This window comes from Saimiri boliviensis, chromosome 5 (genome assembly GCF_048565385.1).
Source record: "Saimiri boliviensis isolate mSaiBol1 chromosome 5, mSaiBol1.pri, whole genome shotgun sequence".
Lineage (NCBI taxonomy): Eukaryota > Metazoa > Chordata > Mammalia > Primates > Cebidae > Saimiri > Saimiri boliviensis.
Window position 1 is genome coordinate 133,043,299 of NC_133453.1, and position 11,307 is coordinate 133,054,605.

Here is an 11,307-nt window from a genome sequence, read left to right on the forward strand (position 1 = left end):
GCCACTTCTCTAGGTATGAGGACCTGCTGGTCCCCCACCCTGACATTTTCCTCAGGGAAGGAATACAAAAGGGCATGATGGGCACATAGTTGAGACAGTGATAGGGGCGCCTCCTCCTTTTATTCCTTCTTATTTTTCTCTTCTATCCCTCAACTTCCCTTCCTCTCCACAGGGAAAGTGGGGTAGCCAGGAGGCTGCAGAGAGTCGCTGAGAGCAGAGGGGCAAAGGTCCCTGACCTCTAAGTTGTCCAGCCAGCTCTCCCACCCCATGGCAGATGTCCCAATGGACACGACATCCCACTGCACTTGGCTGAGACCCCAGCCCAGGGTTATTTCTCCTGGTCTCAGTGCAGCTGCAGGCAGCTGGATTCAGATCTAGTGGAGGACAGGGAATCCCAGCAGGGTCCCATCACCTACACAAAGGGAAGGGGACACTAGGCAGTGGCCAGACGAGTCAAGAAGAAAGTAAATGTCCAGTCCCCCTTCCTTAAATCCTGCTGCCCAGATCTGCCTCTCCAATTAAAGACGGTCCCAATCCGGAAGCCCGTGGCTCTGATCCCCGTGAAAGTGTGTGTGCGCGCATGCACCCATGTACAAACACGGCCTTAAGGTCTATGGGGGAGGGGGGAAGGAATCTCAAGTTGGTTTAAGGTTTCTTCTCTGTGTGGCACTTCTATCTGTAAAGTCCCCACCCAATAGGGAAAAACAGAAAATCTGGGAGTCGGGGATTGAGGGGGAATTGTAGGTTGGTGTGAAGATGAGTCATCCATCATTCACACTTGCTTATAAGTCTTTTACAAGTCCATACAAAAAAGTAGCTTCATGCTACCTCTCAAGGCTGAGTTTGTAAGGGGAGCCCAAATGGGATTGGCCCAACGCCATGCAGACAAAGCTGAGAAGATAGAGAAGATGGCAGGCCACCTCAATGGAAACAGCTCTGAGTGAGGCCCACCACGCCTGCACTTCCAGAGAAAGCTCCTTCATGAATGCAGCCTCAGGGCTAGAGTGCACAGGGGAGGACCCATGAGGATGCCACGAGTGGCTCCAGAGCATCCCAGTGTATCGGGCCAGGACCATGCAAAACTATGTAAGCACTGAGTTACAACAACCACGTGCTGCCCTAGAGGGGCCCTGGAGGGGCCGGGAGAGGCAGATGGAAGCCCTGGAGGGGCCGGGAGAGGCAGATGATGAAGACTCAGGCAGCTCTGAGACCAGCACTGTGTGGCTGTGGGAGCTTCTGCAAGCTCCAAGCTCCTCCACCATATCAAGAGCTAACACTAACACTCTCCACAGCCTTGTTGGGAGAATTAATCAGAAGCCTTAGCACAGTGCTTGGCATGTAGTGAAACACTGTAAGCCTTCAAAATCTTAGTAGCCATGAGGACGAAGATGATGATGATGATGAAATTCTTTTAGCTCCTAAATAAAGGTAAATGTAAATCCAAACTTCCATTTTGGCAGTCCCCTTTCTTGTCAGCTTCAGGTGTCTTGTCTACAAAAATGAGAAGGCTCAGCCCAGTAAGTCTTAAGACAGCTTTTGGAGCTAATGGTTAGGTCTCTAGAAGTTTGTACATTCTGGCATTCTACAGAAAGGAACTAACGCCCTGACACAGCCCTGGAAAGGTCCAGTTGCCCCAAGGCTGCTCATAGCAGAAATGGGAATAACCCAGCTCAAATGTAAACAGGCAGCATTGCTCTGAATTTTACACAGCCTCCAAACTGATGCTGCCTTCTCTCTTGACCTTCACAGCCAGGCGATAGTGCCTGGAACCAGAACAGGGCCTTGAAAACACCTAACCCAGTCAAGCTCCTTCCTGCCCCTCCCCGTGGTAACTGACTGTTCTGAGTTTTTTTGTTTTTTGTTTTTTTTAGAAGGAGTCTTGCTCTGTAGCCAGACTGAAGTGCAGCAGTGCAATCTCCGCTCACTGCAACCTCCACCTCCCAGTTTCAAGCAATTCTGCCTCAGCCTCCTGAGTAGCTGGGATTACAGGCATGTGCTACCACACCTGGCTATTTCTTTTTTTTTTTTTTTTTTTTGTATTTTTAGTAGTGACTGGGTTTCACTATATTGGTCAGGCTGGTCTCGAACTCTTGACCTCAGGTGATCTGCCCGCCTTGGCCTCCCAAAGTGCTGGGATTACAGGCGTAAGCCACCGCACCCGACTTGTTCTGACTTTTATCCCCACACACTAGTTTTTCCTCATATAAATGGGACTAAACAGTATGCATTCGTTTATCTCTGTCTGCCTTTCCTCAAGATAATGGTTTTGAGATTCTTTCTACTGTTATACATATCAATAATTTATTCATTCTTCATTCAAGAATAATTCATTCTTTTGATTGCTGGGAAGTATTCCATTACACGGATGTACAACAATTTGTTTATCCATTCATGGACATTTGGGTTGTTTTCAGTTTGGAGCTATTATGAGTAAAGCTGCTATGTTTTTCAACAAACATTACATTGCTATTCATGAGGGAAAATTGTCTTATAATAAATGATATTAGAGCAATTGGATATCTATTTAGAGAAAATTAACTTTTACCCCTAACTTACACTTCACACAAAAATTAACTCAAAATGTACTGTAGGCCTAAGTTGGGAGGGTTTTTCAGGCAGGAGACTGACTGTTTTCAGTCTTCTACAAGAAAACATTGGAGAATATCTTCATGACCTTGGGAAGATCAAGAATTTATAAACAGGACATAAAAGCATTAATCACTAAAGAAAAAGTGAGCTTTATTCATGTCCTTTATCCAAAGACATCACTAAGAAAATGAATAGATAAACTAAAACCTGGGAGATGTTTGTAATACATATATCTGACAAAGTAGTCCTATTCAAAATATTCATTTTTGAAACTCCACAGTCAATAAAAAGAAATAATTAAAAATAGGCAAAAGACTGGTACATGAACTTAACAAAAACATCCAAATGTCTATTATACTTGTAAAAAAAATATATCATTACTCTTCAGTGAAGCACAAATTGAAGCCATAATGAGACATTACTACAAACCCACCAGAAATAGTGAAATCAAAGACTGACAATGCCAAGTGTTGGGAAGGGCTTGGAGCAACTGGAACTCTCATCTAAGGTTGGTGACAGGGTAAACTGGTTTAAACACTTTGGAAAAATGTATAGTTGGGTCTACTAAAGGTAAGCAGGACTTTATGACCCAGAAATTCTACCTCTGGGTACACAGCCAACAGAAAGGAGACCAAATATTCACCAAAAAGACATGCACAAGTATGTCTATAGTGGCTTTATTCATAATAACAAGTATACTTTAGTCCAGATAAAATAATAATGTAATCTTACTTATTTATTTATTTATTTTGAGACAGTGTCTCACTCTGACCTAGGCTGGAGTGCAGTGGTGCAACAGCAGCTCACTGAAACCACTACCTCCTTAGTTCAAGGATTCTCCTGCCTCAGCCTCCAAAGCAACTGGGACCACAGGCACCCACCACCATGCCCAGCTAATTTTTGTGTTTTTAGTAGAGACAGGGTTTCACCATGTTGGCCAAGCTGGGGTTCGAACTCCCCACCTCAGGTGATTCGCCCACCTTGGCCTCCCAAAGTGCTGTGGTCGCAGGTGTAATCATGTGCCTGTAATCTTCTAAGAAGAGTTCCAAGAAGAGTTCAGCCATAGATTTGAAAGGAGAAGGGCACTGAAAGGGCCACACAGAGGGCTACCTGCCTCAGTTCAGGAGGAAGACAGATAAAAGTGAAACAAAAGCAGGTGGGCCCTGGAAGGGCACTGCTTATCTGATTAACCTGGAGGTGAAGGTGGGAGGTCCTGGTCCAAGCTACCTAAGTAAGTCATGCCAAGTTACATTTGAGTGTGAGAACTACAGCCCACTAACAATGCTCTGCAATTACCTCTTGCATACCTCAACAGAGTGGATGTGCCCTGTTGGAAAGGACAAGGGAGAGAAAGTGCCCTGCCAGAGAAGCCAGGGAGAGTGAGGTCTTTGAGGGAAACGTCTCCCTCTTTGGGGTCCCGAGTGGGCACCTACTATTCGATGAGACTCTTGAACACTGACTGTAGCTCAGTGGTCCCAAACCACAGTGGGGCTGATTCTGCTTCCAGAGAACTGGATCTTCAGCTGCCCACTGCTCAACCATGCTGCAGCACTTCTCCTCCCACAGGTACTGCCAGGGAAGGACTGTGCTGATGGGATTCTAGACAGGCAGCACCGTGTCTACCCACGTTGGCTGTGCAGGACACTGCATGCCCAATATGAAAGCAGCAAGAACCCCATTCAAAGGCAGAATGGAAGGGGTGCTTGACAAGGAGGCAAACGAGCAAGGCCCAGTGTAGGTACTGCGGTTTAGAACCCACAGGGAAGGGACATACATGAGGCTTGATCCTGGGTAGTGACCTGGATCTTCCACAGGAGATATCTGGGTAAACCTCCCAACTCAACACATAACAGCTTCATTACACTTTACCTCCTGGTCATAGAGGAAGAACCGAAAAACAAAACGAAAAAAAAAAAAAAAAAAAAAACCCTGTCATTTATAGTAAGAGGAACTATAGAAAAATATTGTTTGGAAAAAATAGAAATTAATAGAATCTGTTCCTGTTTTACAAGTAAACAGTTCACAGGAAGCCACAAGACTATTTTAAAATCCCATACCGAAAGTCCAGGAAAGATGTGAGCTATGGCTCCAAAGAATTGGCTGCTAAAAAATGGACCTGTGTGGGTCAGCTAATGAAACTACAAGTCATTGTAAAAGAAAAGGTATCTTTTCAAAAATTGGGAAGTGGGTCCAAGCAAGCACAGAAACTAAGAAGTCCCAGCCGAGAGGCGGCTGGTGGCCCCCAGCCAGGGAGTTAAGCCAGGCCCTGCTGTAAGCGTTGCTGGACAGGGCCACCCCAGTGCACCTGCACCACTGCCTGGTCGCCCAAGTTCCCAACATTTTCCTTCTGTGTGTATTCTGAAGTGGAAGTTCTTCTCGTAGAATCACTGAATTATCACACCCTTATGCCTTTTCTTTAATGGGCCTTCTTGATATAGTTTATAGGTTAAAAAAAACATGATTCCAGGAACTTCTTATATGAGACATCCCAAACCAATAATACAAACTATTTCAAATCAGCAATGAGGCCACAGTCCCTCCTTTGTAAAGATCACAGAGGAGGGTGAGGGCAGTGGGCAGAGGATGCAGCCTGATGAGGAATCCTAAATTGTCAGTGTCAGGCAAGTGGGTGAAATGCTCCAATTGACGGAATGCAGGGGCATTGGGAGTATCAGAGAAGGTTTCTAGGAACCTCAGCTGGGTCTTGAACCAGAAAAGGAAGGACATTCCAGATGATGGAAGCCCCATGTCCAAAGGTACAGAGATGTGAGGACTTAGCAGATGGCAGGGGACATTCGCGAGGGAAGCAGGGTGCCAAGAGAGAGACCAGAGCAGAAGGCAGATGCCAGATCTAAAGGAGACTTTTATGCCATGCTCTTCTTTGAATTATCCTCTGAATGCATAACTGATGACGTGATTTTCTTTTTTCTTTTTTCTTTTTTTTTTTTTGAGACAGAATTTCGCTCTTGTTACCCAGGCTGGAGTGCAATGGCATGATCTTGGCTCACTGCAACCTCCGCCTCCTGGGTTCAGGCAATTCTCCTGCCTCAGCCTCCTGAGTAGCTGGGATTACAGGCACGCGCCACCACGCCCAGCTAATTTTTGTATTTTTAGTAGAGACGGGGTTTCACCATGTTGACCAGGATGGTCTCGATCTCTTGAGCTCGTGATCCACCAGCCTCGGCCTCCCAAAGTGCTGGGATTACAGGCGCGAGCCACCGCGCCCGGCCTTGATGACATGATTTTCATGTTGTCATGACTTATGTCCCATTCACCAGTGGGAAAGGCATTGCTACACAAAGGAAGGTTTGGGAAAGAGCAATTACACTTAGCAAAGCATGGAGGGATTGGCAGTGACAATAGATTTAAATGTTTGTCTTATTCATTCTCTAGAGGGAAAGAAGAGAGAAGGTGCACTGAGTATGATGGCATGGAGTATAGAGAAAGTTTAGGTCTTGAACCTTGTGGTAGAAACAAAGTACTCCCAAGAGGTTTAGAAAAGGATGCTTTGGGAGAAATAATGGGAAGCAATGCTTCACCCAGGGAGCTGCAAACATCTGGAATTAATCCATCCTAGAGATTGTAGGGTGGCAAACAAAAATAGGCTCAAGTGCTTTGATAATTTAGGGGGTGGGAGAGTCACAGTGATGATTAAGGGAAGCTGGGGCTGTGTGGGACGGGTGCCCAACCATTTGAGGTTGGAGTCTGGTAGAGCAGTGCGCTTTCCCACGAAGCCTCACAGACAGGGAAGCCCAAAGGCTGGGCTGGAATGACCACTTGTCCAGCCCAGCTGGTCACCACCAGAACTTCCTGCAGCACCAGCCTCAAGCCGAGGTGATCCCAGTTGTGATAATGATGAGGAAGCAGGACTCAGAGCTGGGAGCTGTCCAGCCTGTAGAGTCACCCTGTAGCCGGCCCCTATCTTCCTTTCCCTCACCACCTTCGGATGTACCAATCACTGTAGTGCCTGAGAAAGGTTGCAAATGCTCTCATCTATGGGTTCTGAGCAATATCTGAGGTTACTTTCTTCACCCGGGTGTCCTTACTTCACTTTTATATGGATGTCACCTATAGGCAAGGACTAGACATAAAGTTACTATCATCAGTGTCAGGGACATGGAGACAGGAAAATCTGATAATGAGAAGAAAGAGGAGGCTAAGGATAGAGGAGGACAAATAAATAGCAATGGTGATAATGGCACAAGTAGCGGTGGTAAGGATGGTGGAATTGATAGCTGAGACTAAGCCAGGGAAATAAAGGTAGCAAAGATGGGGTAGGATGATGAGGTAGGATGATGAGGATGATGGTGGCGATGGTGTGCATGGTAGGGAAGATCACGGTGGAGTGGGGTGGAGGTGATAAAGGAGATAGAGTGGGGTCATGAGTGGAGGTAAAATTGGAAGTGATGGAGATGGTGATTAAGAAAGTAATGAGGAAGGTCATGGGGCAGTGGTGGTAGAAGTGACAAGGCTGGCCGGGCCGCGGTGGCTCTCGCCTATAACCCCAACACTTTGGGAGGCCAAGGCAGGCAGAGAGCTTGAACTCAGGAGTTTGAGACCAGCCCAATCTGCGCGTCCACTGCCATTCCTTGCCACCCCATCTGTGGATAGCATTCCTGATATTCCATAAACACTGAATTCTAGTGAACCCATAAGGCATGTTAACTCTATGACTGGGTAAGTGGGACACTTTCATTCGAACCAGAAGCTTTCTGTCAAACCAGAACTGGCTTCAAATGCAGACAGAAGGCAGTGGTGGTCTAAGAAACACAAATGACCAAGGAACCCTATCATATCCTTTCTTACTAACCTCTTAGTTCTCTGTATAGTGAGTGACATGTTCTCTATAACATGCTTCCCTGTTAATTTACACTGAAAATGATGACATATAAGGAAAGAGAATGATAGTGCAATTTTTTTTTTCTTTCTAGTACTTCTTTATGAGTATGTGAAGGTAGAGAGTAGGTAGAATGTGTATCAAGAAGTGAAATAGGCCAGGCCCTGTGGCTTACACCTGTAATCCCAACACTTTGGGAGGCCAAGGTGGGGAAGTCCAGGAGTTTATGACCAGCCTAGAAAAAAAAATCACATGACCCTGTCTCTACAAAAAATAAAGAAATTATCCAGTCATGGTGGTGTGCACCTGTAGTCCCAGCTACTCAGGAGGCTGAGGTGGGAAGATTGCTTAAGCCTAGGTGAGCCATATTTGTGCCACTGCATTCCAGCCTGGACTACACAGTGAGACCCTGTCTCAAAATATATATATATACACACATATATAACATGTATTAATAGAAGTGAAACAAAAACAGCTGTGTTAATTTTGTGTAGCATTTCCATTGCTCTGATAAGAACAAAATATATGCGTGTGTATGAACTATGAAAAAACAAATTGTGGGCCAGGCGCGGTGGCTCACGCCTGTAATCCTAGCACTTTGGGAGGCAGAGGTGGGGGGATCACCTGAGGTCAGGAGTTCAAGACCAGCTTGGCCATCATGGTGAATCCTCATCTTAAAAAAAAAAAAAAAAAGAAAAAACAAATTGTGTAATTCTGGCGATTCTACCATGAGTTAAATGCTCCTACATTTGCATTTAAATGTGGTGTTGTATAATATAAAGATAACTCTAAATTTTATGCTAGTAACTTAAAATTTTAATTTCTATTTACTTAAAATGATATCAAATAGCAAGTAAGAAACACCAGGATCAAACAAGAGAGAATAATCATGGAAGAAAGGTTTGTCTTTTATTACCTTTTTTTTTTTTTGAGACAGAGTCTCGCTCTGTCACCCAGGCTGGAGTGCAGTGGCACAATCTTGGCTCACTCTAACCTCCCCCTCTCGGGTTCAAGTGATTCTCGTGTCTCAGCCTGCCGAGTAGCTGAGACTATAGGTGTGCACCACCACGCCTAGCTAATTCTGTTGTGTTTTTAGTAGAGACAGGGTTTTACCACATTGGCCATGCTGGTCTCGAACTTCTGACCTCAAATGACCTGCCCACCTTGGCCTCCCAAAGTGCTGGGATTATAGACGTGAGCAACTGTGCCTGGGTGTGGTGGGTTTTAGTATCTTTAACAACATTTTTTTCTTGCTTTTTGAACAAGGGATCCCACTTTTTTCCTTTTCACTGGGCTGCACAAAATCTGTAGGCAGCCCTGACTGTGATATTGGCTCTTTGAAGAGTCTAGGCAGTGTGGAATGTCCTACATTTTGAATTTGTCTGATTGCTTCCACATTGTGTTTAGTCACTTGTTCCTCAATCCTTGTATGTCTTATAAATGAGAAGTTAGGTTTAGATGCTGATATGTTTTGGTTGTGTCCCTACCCAAATCTCATCTTGAATTGTAATCCCCATAATCCCCATGTTTCATGGGAGGGACCCAGTGGGAGGTAACCGAATCATGAGGGTGGTTATTCCCATGCTGTTCTCATGTTAGTGACTAAGTCTCATGAGATCTGATGATTTTATAAAGGGCAGTTCCCTAGCACATGTCTTCTTGCCTGCCACCATGTAAGACATGCCTTTGCTCTCCTTCACCTACCACCATGATTGTGAAGTCTCCTAGCCATGTGGAACTATAATTCCATATGCAATTATTTTCCTTAGTTTCTATTTTGCAAACTAAGCCAATATATACATATTATTATTTGTATTTGTTTCTTACACAAAAATAACTCTATATACCCTGCTTTGCATCTTGCTTTTTCATTTAACAATATATCCTAGAGATCACTGCCTGCCTAGTACTCAGTATGCAAATGAACCACAATTTATTCAACCAGTTCCCCTGTTGAGGGGCATTTGAGTTGCTTCCCAACTTTTGCTTTTACAAATAATGCCACGATGAATAACCACGCAGTTACTGGTTGAGTTGTATCTTCAGGGGAGATTCCTGGAATGAGATTGTTGGGTCAAGGGTAATTGTATATGCCTTTTGGTTAGACATTGCCAAATTCTCCATTTTGCATTCAAACCAGTAATGTGTGTGACAGCAAATCCATAGAGTGCACTGTCAAGCTTTTGGGTTTTTACCAATTTGGTACGTGAGAAATGGTAGTTCAATGAAGTTTTAATATGCATTTCTTTAATTGTGGGATTGAACAGAGTTTTGTGTATTGAAGTGCCTTTCTTTTTGCTATGAACTGTCTGCTCATGTCTTTTACTTATTTTTTTCCTTAGGTTTTTGTTCTTTCTCTTCTCCATTTCCAAGAGCTCTATACATGGGAGCCCTTTGTCTGTCATACAGATTGCAAACGTTTCCCTGCCATGTGCCACTTGTCTTTGACTTTGCTTTTAGTGTGTTCAGTATCAGGGTTTATCTTTGGAGGAGACAGGCAAGAGGTAAAAGGCACTAGAATTTCCTTAGCAGGATTTCAGGCCAAGAAAACAACCCGAATCAAATGTGTAAACATCCAGGGGTCTGGAGATAGGGGGCCATAGAGTCAGTTGTGAGCCGTGATGGCCCCACCCCTCCTCCTCCCCCTGAGCTCATGGGATCCAGCAGACAAGGTGAGCAGTCCTCAGAGATGCCAGGAGTCAGGTCCCTTGCTGGGCTGGGTTTGCATAAAGGCTGTGAAATTCCTCCTGAACTTAGCAGGACATGGCATTTGACGCTAGGAGAGGAGAGCATTCTAGACCCCACCCAGAACAGGGCATGAGGGAAGCCAGTCCCGAGACGGGAAGGGCAGGACGCAGGGTTGGTCCTGAGTGGGACCCTTGCTGACTCACCCTAGGCCGTGGGGCCTTTCTGCACCTGTAAAGAGAAACACCAGAGATCCCAATTCGAGGACCAGAGGGAAGTCAGAGCTCCCAGCTGCCTTGGTGAACCCTGTGTGTGCCAAACGTGAAAACTAATATTAGAACTGCTAATACTGCCGGGCGCGGTGTGGCTCAAGCCTGTAATCCCAGCACTTTGGGAGGCCGAGGCGGGTGGATCACGAGGTCGAGAGATCGAGACCATCCTGGTCAACATAGTGAAACCCCGTCTCTACTAAAAATACAAAAAATTAGCTGGGCATAGTGGCACGTGCCTGTAATCCCAGCTACTCGGGAGGCTGAGGCAGGAGAATTGCCTGAACCCAGGAGGCGGAGGTTGCGGTGAGCCGAGATCGCGCCATTGCACTCCAGCCTGGGTAACAAGAGCGAAACTCTGTCTCAAAAAAAAAAAAAAAAAAGAACTGCTAATACTTAAGTGTTGATATATATTGGCACAGACAGATTTTTCTATGGGGCAAAAAATGGTCAAATATTAGCAATTTCATATAGCTCCATCCAAAATGTACCAGGAGTGTTCTAAGGACCTTGTATGTATCCTTCCATTTCATTCCACAACAACCGTACAAGATACTTATCTGAGCAAACTTAGGCTCGGAGAAGTGAGGCCCACCTTCAGCCTCCTCTCTCTTCTTGTCTGTCTGGCAATTTCTCTCAGATCAGAACTCGTTCACTGCCAGGCATGAAGGCTCAAGTCTATAATCCTAGGACTTTGGGAGGCTGAGCCCAGGAGTCTGAGACCAACCTGAGCAACATGGCAAGATCCCACCTCTACAGAAAATACAAAAATGAGCCGGGCATGGTGGTGTGCACCTGTAGTCCCAGCTACTCAGGAAGCTGAGGTGGGAGGATGGCTTGAGCCCAGTAGGTAGAGGCTGCAGTGAGCCGAGATTGTGCCACTGACTCCAGCATGGGAGACAGAGCAAAACATTGTCAAAAGAATAA